The following is an 11,517-nucleotide window of genomic DNA, read 5'->3' as shown; positions in this document are numbered from 1 at the left end:
GGTAAATTGTTCAACGGTTGGCTTGCCTAGCTTTCACCAATAGGTGCCATCACGACTCCCGATGATGAAAAAATCGGGTCATGACATAAGTGCAACCCTCTCGAAATACTCTTTTGCCTGCAATGAGTGCTACCAATTTACAACTAATAAATCCTATACAACCTTTTAGATAGAGGCTATAACATGAATCAAACTAATAAAGATTAAACATAAAACTTAGTAAGAATAACATGTGATATAATATGAGTGACAAATGACATGAAAATGAACAAACCATCAAACTATGGACTTTGTAGCGTGAAAAGCTAGAAAATCCATGTATACAGAAAAAGAGATAGTTTACTGTATTATGTATATCGCACATCGGGAACCCAAAATCAAAAGTAGAAAAGATCTTTCTGCATCCAGAAAATAATGCAATAAAAGAATATAAACCATATATACCTTAGTGTAGTTATTGTTTTCAATCCATATATAGCCCTTGACATAAAGATAACCAAACAATTGCAAGCAGAATAAAGTTGTTGCAAGAGTAAGTCACTCTCTATTTGCTTAGTAAAGTTCCTTACTCCGTCATGATATCATATTTACTGATCGGATTTAGGCCGTCTCTGGATGTTGGTAACAATGTCGGCATATTTTCAAATATTTGCCTTAGAGAAGGATATCCAATTTGGACCTACGATAGTCTGAAAATCTTCTCAGTTAACCTTGAAGACACATATTGTAGGTGGAATAAATTTATTCCGGGAGATGATGGCCTAATGATGAGTCTGGAAGATGGCATTATAAACTATTTATCTGCAACAATGTAACTCAAAAGTCATAAATGCAATAACGTATATACTATCTTCAAATATTTGCCTTAGAGAAGGATATCCAATTTGCACCTACGATAGTCTGAAAATCTTCTCACTTAAACCTTGAAAACACATATTGTAGGTGGAATAAATTTATTCCAGGAGATGATGGCCTAATGATGAGTCTGGAATATGGCATTATAAACTATTTATCTGCAAAAATGTAACTCAAAAGTCATAAATGCAATAACGTATATATTATCTTCAAATATTTGTCTTAGCGAAGGATATCCAATTTGCACCTACGATAGTCTGAAAATCTTGAAAGTTAACCTTGAAGACGCATATTGTAGGTGGAATAAATTTATTCTGGGAGATGATAGCCTAATGATGAATCTGGATGATGGTATTATAAAGTATCTATCTGCAACAATGTAACTCAAAAGTCGTAAATGCAATAACGCATATACTAACTTCAAATGTTTGTCTTAGAGAAGGATATTCAATTTGTACCTATGATAGTCTGAAAATCTTCTCACTTAAACCTTGAAGACACATATTGTAGGTGGAATAAATTTATTTCGGGAGATGATGGCCTAATGATAAGTTTGGAAGATGGCATTATAAACTATTTATCTGCAACAATGTAATTCAAAAGTCATAAATGCAATAATGTATATACTATCTTTACGTACACAAATATATTTGAAGTCAAACTTTGAATTAATTATCAGGTAAAACTCCTTCAAAATATTTTGGCTCTTAGTTGTGCTTTTTATTTTTCAAATATTCAATCCGTAACATAAAATCTATGGAGATTTCAAGTTCTTTAATTGTACCAGTTACAGTGATAAATGTAATGTTAATTGGGGAAAACTAAAAAAAATGTTAAATGTAGCATAAAAATTTACCTTGATAATTATTCATAGAAATTTGATGTGCAAGATATATTAGGAATCCTGTAAGATATAAGATAAGTTGTAATATGAACATATAATCACATGAAAAACTATACTAATCAATTTACGTTTAACTTGATCTCTATAAGAATCGACCATTATATAAACTACCATTTATGCTTTATTTAAATGTTAAATACCCAATAAAGGTAGAAACACATCATAATGCAGCAAACAAAATGTTAGAAGGAAAGATAAAAAATGCAGAATTGCTTGCATGTGATCTGCAATATAATTGTTTCTCGGTGATTACACAGTTTGCAGCACTTTTAAGTTTTATTCATTGAATAAGGTCATCATTTTCTGAATGCAAGCATAGACTACCTCATAAAGAAATAGTACCATGGTAATATTTTTATCCGTTGCATTACAACTTGCATGAATAAAGATAATTTAGTATACCAATAAAACTAATCTGTAACTTAGAATGTAACCCCCGGCAAAACGCAATGCAGTAATTGTATAGTATGAAGTCATCATCACAGAGTTCTCAGTTATTCATACAAATTTGATGCGCATGATATATAATTTTTTAATCCATTGTGGGAATATAATAAAAGATAAGTTGTAATATGAACGTCTAAGCACATGGAAAACTACACTAATCAGTTTATATTTTAACTTGAACCTTATAAGAACCGAGCATCATATAAATTACCTTTATGCTTTATTTAATGTCAAATACCCAATAAAAGTAGAAACACGTCATAATTCAGCAAACAAAAAGTGAGGGGAAAAGACGGAAATTGGGAAGAGGAAACAATGTGTGGTTCAAGTTCTGATGAAGAGTAAGAGGGGTGTCTTTTGAAGGAAAAAACTGAGCACTTAGATATGGCCAAAAAGGTAAGATGTGAGAAAATTGAAAATAAATATCCTGATATTGACACTATTATTGGGGTAATTTCTTGTTTGATCCTTAGACTTCAGTTGTTGTGATAAATACATATGTTGCTCTTCAAGCAGAACACAAAAGAGTAGAGCAGGACATACATAATTATATGAATATAGCAAGAATCTACATATAAGAGTAAGAGGGGTGTCTTTTGAAGGAAAAAACTGAGCACTTAGATATGGCCAAAAAGGTAAGATGTGAGAAAATTGAAAATAGATATCCTGCTATTGACACTATTATTGGGGTAATTTCTTTTTTGATCCTTAGACTTTGGTTGTTGTGATAAATACATATGTTGCTCTTCAAGCAGAACACAAAAGAGTAGAGCAGGACATACATAATTATATGAATATAGCAAGAATCTACATATAATAAAATGAAAATTAAGAAGGCATTACAATTTTGCTGGAAAAAGTATTTTCCTGATCATTACAATATTGCAGCTATGTTTAATGCATATGTTGCGACAAGCAAAGCATAACAGTGTAGAGAAGGAGGAAGTTGAACTACTATCCAATACCAATATTTGATGGTACGAATAAAAGCTAAGACAGTCTAAAACTTCATATCACTAAACTACATATAAATAACATTAGTCTGAAAATCTTCAAAGTTAACCTTGAAGACATATATTGTAGGTGAAATAAATTTATTCCGGGAGATGATGGCCTAATGATGAGTCTGGATGATGGTATTATAAAGTATCTATCTGCAACAATATAACTCAAAAGTCATAAATTCAATAACGTATATACTATCTTCAAATATTTGCCTTAGAGAAGGATATCCAATTTGCACTTACGATAGTCTGAAAATCTTCTCAGTTAAACCTTGATGTGATGATCCGAAAGTTGTCATCACTTGTTTTAGAAATAAATTTTGTATTATGAGGCCTTAAAACCTCTTTTTTACCTCACCTCGATTTGCGTGCGTGATCCGGACGTATATCCGGAAAGCTTTTATATGAAAATATGAGAAATAGAAATTTTTAGAGTTAAAATTTGATTATGGTTGACTTTGGTCAATATTTTGAGCAAACAGCCCCAGACCCATGTTCCGAAATCTCGGGAGGTTCGTAATAAAATATGAGACTTGGGCGTATGCCCGGAAATGAATTCCGAGATCCCAAGCCTTAGAAATCAATTTTTCAAAGAAATTATTTTGCTGAATTATTTATGAAATAAAGAAAAGAATTAATGTTTGAAACCATTGGTGTCGGGCTCGTATTTTGGTTTCGGAGCCTAGTACAAACTTTTTAAAGTATTTAAATGATAACTGTGAAATTTGATGAAAAATGGAGTTTATTTGACGTGATTTGGACCTCCGGTTGAAGAATTATGAGCTTTAAGTGTTCTTGATGAAAATGATGAATTTTGAGGTTTAATTCATAGTTTTACATGTTATTTTCATGGTTTAATTGTGCTAGAAAGCTCGTATGATGTTTTGGGTTAGTGTACATGTTTGGTTTGGAGCCCCGAGTGCTCGGGTGAGTTTTGGATAGGCCTCGGAGTGAAATTTAAACTTAGGAAGTTGCAGGTTTTTAGTCGGTATGTTGCAGGTCTGTAGGCTTTGCATTTGCAAATCCTGGCTCGTAAATATGAGATCGCAAATGCGAATAACCTATTGCAAATGCGAGAGAAGGCCTGGGCAGGGCTGATCGCAAATACGATCATTTCTTCGCAAATGCGAAGAGGCCCAGAAATCCCCCTTAGTCGCAAATGCGAGTTCGCAATTGCGAACAGTGGTCGCAAATGCGAGTGTAACAGGTCCTGAAGGGTTCGCAATTGCGAACCCTGGTCGCAATTGCGACATCTGCGACATGCAAATTCATGACTTAGCCAAAAATCTTTCATATTTCAAGCTCTTTCAAAACATAAACTCTTTTGGGCGATTTTTCAAAGACAAGTACTCTTCCAAATCGATTGTAAGTAGTTTCTAACTTGTTTTTATTAATCTTTAGCATCTTTTCTCACGATTTCATCTTAAAATCAAAGGTTTTCATGGGGGAATTGGGTGTTTTGGGCAGAACCTAGGTTTTTCAAATTTTGGAGATTTGGACCTCGATATGAGGTTCGATTTCAAAACAAATTATATATTTGAGTTCGTGAGAGAATGGATAATCGGGTTTTGGTTTGAACCTCGGGTTTTGACCATGTGGGTTCGGGGGCGATTTTTGACTTTTTGGGAAAAACTTTAGAAAACCTATTTTCATGCATTGGAATTGGTTCATTTAGCATTTATTGATATAGTTAAGTAACTTATGGCTAGATACGAGTGAATTGGTGGTGGAATCAAGAGGTAAAGCGATAGTTGAGACTTGAATTGTGTTCGTGGCATCGAGGTAAGGGTTTGGTCTAACCTTAGCTTGAGGGATTAAGAGTTGTGTCCTATTTGCTATGTGTTATTTGTTGAGTACGATGTATGGTGATGAGTATATATATGGTAGTGTCAAGCATGCCCGTGAGTCTTATATAATGATTATTATGACTCTATTTAAATTGTTTATGCCTTTTGTGATGATTTCTATTGTTGAGCAAAGCTTGTGGAAGTAGTATTGGTAAGTGAATATTGAGGAGTGTTGGCTCAAGTTGTAAAACGAATTGTGGAAGTAAAATTTGTAATTGAACCTTATAGAGCATTGGCTCAAGTTGTGTAGTGAGTTGTAAAGTAAATGTGATAAAGAGAAAAGGATTATTATATTATCTCCCTTGCCGGGATGTTGTTGCTTTTAATGCTATCTGCCTTGCCGGGATGTTGATGTTCTTGATATTGTTCCCTTGTCGGGATATGATTGTTGTACTATTGTTCTCTTGCCGGGATTTTATTATGATTTCATTTATTTCCTTGCCCTTATTTCTTGTGATTGTTGATTTAGTGTGGAAGAGTGTTAAAGCACGAAGGGTGATGCCGTGCATTGTTTTGGTAAGAGAGTGTTAAAGCACGAATGGTGATGCCATATATGATTTTGTAATGAATAGTCTAAGAGCACGAAGGGTGATGCCGTGCCGCACAATGTACAATTCTGTGCCGATTATATTGATTTTTATGGTGAGGACGAGAGTAAAAGCACGAAGGGTGATGCCGTGCAGATTATATTGATTCTTATGGTGAGGACGAGAGTAAAAGCACGAAGGGTGATGTCGTGCACTTGTTTGATTTTTGATTCTTGTTGATAATTGAGTTATGGTGTTCCTTGTAATTACCTGATGTCCTTCTATTATTATTTGATATTTCGCGCAACATGTTTTCCCCTCCCATTCTTAACTGTACGCTCCTGCTTTTATTTTTTTACTGTATATGAATTATCTGCACAGATTTATTTGGTAGTCTGGTCCTAGCCTCATCACTACTTCGCCGAGGTTAGGGTAGGCACTTAAAAGCACATGGGGTCGGTTGTGCTGATACTACACTCTGCACTGTGTGCAGATCCCAGTGCAGCAACTGTTGGACCTTAGCTTGGGGTTGCTGCCTTCAGTCCATTCAAAGATCCAAGTCATCCTGTTTTATTTACTTATTTCAAAAACAGTGTTGTATTTATTTTTTCAGACCTTATTTTTTGTATTCCTAGACCGTTTGTGAAGTTATGGCACTAGTTCTGGGTAGTATTTGTTTAAGAAATTGTAATGGAAATATTTAAATGATTTTATTTGTTTCTTTCGCTAGTTTAAATTTCGCTGTTATAAACTGTTGGTTCCTAATTGATTAAGGATTAAAAAATGGAAAAAAATAAATTGTTCAAACGGTAGGCTTGCCTAGCTTCCACTAGTCGGCGCCATTATGACTCCCGAGGGTGAAAAATCCGGGTCGTGTCACTTGAAGACATATATTGTAGGTGGAATAAATTTATTCCGGGAGATGATGGCCTAATGATGAGTTTGGAAGATGGCATTATAAACTATTTATCTGCAACATTGTAATTAAAAAGTCATAAATGTAATAGCGTATATACTATCTTTACGTAAGCAAATATATTTGAAGTCAATCTTTGAATTAATTATCGAGTAAAACTCCTTCAAAATATTTTGGCTCTTAGTTGTGCTTTTTATTTTTCAAATATTCAATCTGTAACATAAAATCTATGGAGATTCCAAGTTCTTTAATTGTACCAGTTACAGTGATAAATGCAATGTTAATTGGGGAAAACTAAAAAAAAAGTTAAAAGTAGCATAAAAATTTACCTTGACAATTATTCACAGAAATTTGATGTGCAAGATATATTAGGAATCCTGTAAGATATCAGATAAGTTGTAATATGAACATATAATCACATGAAAAATTATATTAATCAGTTTATATTTAGCTTGATCTCTATAAGAACCGATCATCATATAAACTACCATTTATGCTTTATTTAAATGTCAAACACCCAATAAAGATAGAAACACATCATAATGCAGCAAACAAAATGTTAGAAGGAAAGATGAAAATGCAGAATTGCTTGTAAGTGATCTGCAATATAATTGTTTCTCGGTGATTACACAGTTTGTAGCACTTTTAAGTTTTATCCATTGAATAAGGTCATTATTTTCTGAATGCAAGCATAGACTACCTCGTAAAGAAATAGTACCATGATAATATTTTTATCCGTTGCATTACAACTTGCATGAATAAAGATAATTTAGTATACCAATAAAACTAATCTGTAACTTAGAGTGTAACCCACAACAAAACTCATTGTAGTAATTGTATAGTATGAAGTCATCATCACAGAGTTCTCAGTTATTCGTAGAAATTTGATGCGCATGATGTATAATTTTTTAATCCATTGTGGGAATATGATAAAAGATAAGTTGTAATATGAACGTCTAAGCACATGGAAAACTACACTAATCAGTTTATATTTTAACTTGAACCCTATAAGAACCGAGCAAAATATAAATTATATTTGTGCTTTATTTAATGTCAAACACCAAATAAAAGTAGAAACACATCATAATTCAGCAAACAAAAAATGAGGGGAAAAGACAGGAATTGGAAAGAGGACACAACGTGTGGTTCAACTTCTGATGAAGAGTAAGAGGGGTGTCTTTTGAAGGAAGAGACTGAGCACTTAGATATGGCCAAAAAGGCAAGATGTGAGAAAATTAAAAATAAATATCCTGATATTGACACTATTATTGGGGTAATTTCTTTTTTTGATTCTTAGACTTCGATTGTTGTGATAAATACATATGTCGCTCTTCAAGCAAAACACAAAAGAGTAGAGCAGGACATAAATAATTATATGAATATAGCAAAAATTTACATATAATCAAATGAAAATTAAGAAGGCATTACAATTTTGCTGGAAAAAGTAGTTTTCTGATCATTACAATATTATAGCTATGTTTAATGCATATGTTGCTACAAGCAAAGCATAAAAGTGTAGAGAAGGAGAAAGTTGAACTACTATCCAATACCAATATTTGAGTGTACGATTAAAATCTAAGACATGCTAAAACTTCATATTACTAAACTACATATAAATAACATTTAAACTTATTATTGTTGAATGTGTGAGTCTTAGAGGAAAAGAACTAAAGTAACAGGGAATTGAACTACTATGCAATACTAAAATCTAATGGTACAATACAAATCTAGTACAATCTAAATTGCATAACACTAAACTATATATAAATAACATTTAAGGATAACATATAAAGTGTGTTAGAATCTTAACATAACGTTTACATCCTTAGTAATGATTTGGAAGAAACATTAGACTAGAATATTCACACCATTAGTTACGAATTGTGGAAAAGCATAATATTGAAGAGAAGCTTTGGACTGTACCTCAATCTCTTTACGACATTTTTGGCAGCCCAATCCTTGGTTGTCCACACCTATACAATAAGATTAGGACGTAAATAATTTTAGAAGATGCAAATATGTAAGAAAAGGGCATAAATTATACAGATTAACTTTGAAAGTATTACAAACCGTTGGCGAGAAATAGTTTTTTCCCCATAGACATCGTTGGCGTGAAGGTAGCATTTGGTGACAAAAAATGTGGCGAGGGAAAAATGTGTAGAGGTTAGTAGATAAAGGGGATTTTTCCTTTCCCGTAAAAACATAAATAGAACAAAGAAGGTACAGAGGGTTGAGTAACGAATCTTTGTGGGAAGAGAAGAATCGTTGTGGCATGTGTGAAGAAACCGATTGTGAATGCGAAGCGGTGTGGCGTGAGGAGCCTTTTGTTGTGGGTGGTGAATTTTTAGGTTTTAAAGTGGTGAAGTTACTGGTTTTAAAAGTGAAAAAACGTAGAGGCAGAAAACACATTTTCGTGCCAAATGCGAGTGCCACGTAACCGGTCAAAGGCCCTCTATTATATAGATACATAGACAGATATACATAAATACTTTTAAAATATTGTATATGCATTTACAAACATGCACATGTGTTTTACAATTTTCTATAATTTTTCATGGCCCTAAATCCATTTATTTTTGCATTTTTAGTTATATAAATGTTCAAAACTATCCGTTATATTATTTTATGATGATCTAATCATCTAAATTCATCATTTATGATCATATGAGTGTTCAAATATTTTGATTATATTTTTTATAATTATATTTGCATGTTTAATACTATAATTGCATATTTTGCAAATATAGCCCCTACATAGGCATAACTACATTATCTATACAGAAATTAACTTTTTATATTTTTATAATATTGAATAATTATTTTAAATTACCTTCATGCTTGAAAATCATTTTTATCATTTTATTAGCTAATTTTAAAATTATTTTAATTAGTAAAATGGGTATTTAAATAATATCCCCTAATTTACACCCAAAATTGGACCCCCCCCCCCCATCTAATTTAGTAAACCAAAGCCCAATTTAAAATAACCCTAACCCAATTAAACCTACCCGACCCAGTAACCCTGTTTAATCGTGGTCGTTGATCTTTTAGATCAACGGTCCACAATTAAACTTATCATATTAATCCCAAACGACCCCCTAAACCCGTTCATTCTTTCATTTACGCCGCCCTCGTTCCCTAACCTCTCAAACTCTCTCTCAACTCACCCCTAACCCTAATCGTCGTCATCGACGGAGGCCTCTTTTCCAATATATTTCTGTGCATTCTCCGACCGACACCGGCCTCCTATACTCTCTGGCTGCTCGGTTTCATGAGTCATTGAGAAGATCTCATAGAAATCCAACCTGTTCCGGTTTGAAAGTTGTTTACTTGCCTGTCTTAGGCCACTTTCATTTGTGAGTATGGATTTCCTCTTGTTTCTAGTACGAATCTATGGGTTTTCGACCGATTCTCTTCGTCTCTACTATCTTCTGAAAACCCTAGTTTCACTATTGTTCGAATCTTCTCAGATCTTTATAGATCTAAGGTGATTTGAGTATTATTGGGTATTTTCCTTTAAATCTCTTGGTTTAATTAATTGTTTCAACTTCTTTTACTCTCTCTGAAATTAGGGTTCCTGCCAGACTTTTTTCAAAGATTTTTCTAAACCTTTCAGTGTTAAACTAATGGTTTCTTTACATGTTTGATTAATTTTCGTGTATATGTTTAAACCCTAGATGTTTCTGTTTGTGACACTGATTTCTTCATTTTTTCGTTATTGTGTTTATTTCTGTGAACCCGTTGTATTGACTGACTTTATTCATTAGTCTTGAACGAATTTCCTATTAAAACCAGTATTCTTTGGGATTTCTTTTTACTTAATTGATTTCTATTAAGGATTTGAACCAATTCTTCCAGTTAAATTAGTACTTCTCTGTGATTTACCTATTTTCCTTATTTGTGACTTTAATTAGTACTGCTTATCTTAATTAGACTATTAGTCTGATTTAGGGATCTAATTGACTCCTATATGGTATATGATTGATTGTTTGCCTTATTTATATCCCAATCTGAATCGTTAAGGGATTCTTCCCAATTTAAGGAGGTCCTTATTGGATTATTCTGTGGAAATTAATCGAGTTAAGTCCCCAATTAACTGATTGATTTATTCTGATTACCTTGGTTTATGAACTTTGATTTATTCTTTACCTTATTTGTCCTACCTTAGTGCTATATAAACTCTCATTTTGATTTCTTTAAACACTAACAATAGTTCAAACACACACACACACACACACATAAACTTGCTCTCATCTCTCTCTCTCTCTCTGCTACTTGTGTTCATTGCTTGTCTAGCCGGCTGAAAGCTAAGGCTGGGCTGTTCAATCCTGCCTACTTTACCTTCCGCTTCTGCTTCTTTAACTGGTATGCTCCCACTTTACTATCATGCAAACCTCTGTATGATTTATTTGTGTACTTTCTATTCTCAGCATGTTCACTTTCCTGTTATTAAATCAGTATGATCTTTATATCAGCCCTCCTATCTTTAATTAAACCTATGTGCTTCATGCTTCTTGTTCCTAATTAGCATGTGTACTACTATTCAATTAGACTATATGCTTCCTGCTATTCAATGTGTTTCCTTATAATTAACATGCCTTCCTTCTGCTTAATCAAACTAATGTGTCTACTACAATAAGCATTTCTACTTCTGTTCAACCTATATGTTGTTGCAATAGCATGTCGACTTCGGTCTGATTGATCCTATGGGTCTTGCTTTCAATCTATTTGCTCTTATTTTAGTCAGACCTATGTGCTTCTACTTTCAGCAAGTCTGTATACTTGCTCATGTCTAAACTGGATCTATGTTTGTTTACTTCTTCACTAGTATGCTCTTTAAGTGTTCATCTCTCACAGACTCCTGAACAATATGGCTCCCCATCCCCACTACCCCTTTGAATGTGACTATCTGAGTGATCCCTGCATGTCATGCCTTTGATTAGTGTCTACTCACCTAGTAACTATTGATAAATTAAGTTGAAACTCTAAGTCACCCTGTTTTGTATACCATTTGACT

General features: G+C 33.4%; 1 long non-coding RNA gene across 5 annotated transcripts; it reads right to left on the bottom strand.

Moving 5' to 3' along the window:
* Positions 1 to 412: 412 nt before the first annotated feature.
* On the bottom strand, positions 413 to 8,884 carry LOC107788141 (uncharacterized). Of its 5 annotated transcripts, XR_012708711.1 has the most exons (6): positions 8,571 to 8,875; positions 8,424 to 8,473; positions 6,830 to 6,877; positions 1,712 to 1,759; positions 1,314 to 1,436; positions 413 to 1,224 (listed from the first exon to the last, which is right to left on the bottom strand). It is a non-coding gene; the product is annotated as an uncharacterized LOC107788141 (long non-coding RNA). The 5 variants fall into 5 exon arrangements; XR_001648547.2 differs by having other exon boundaries at positions 413 to 1,013; positions 1,103 to 1,759; positions 8,571 to 8,884; XR_001648545.2 differs by having other exon boundaries at positions 413 to 801; positions 891 to 1,759; positions 8,571 to 8,883.
* Positions 8,885 to 11,517: the final 2,633 nt, after the last annotated feature.

This window comes from Nicotiana tabacum, chromosome 1 (genome assembly GCF_000715075.1).
Source record: "Nicotiana tabacum cultivar K326 chromosome 1, ASM71507v2, whole genome shotgun sequence".
Taxonomy (NCBI): domain Eukaryota; kingdom Viridiplantae; phylum Streptophyta; class Magnoliopsida; order Solanales; family Solanaceae; genus Nicotiana; species Nicotiana tabacum.
This window is presented reverse-complemented; position numbering and strand designations above follow the sequence as displayed.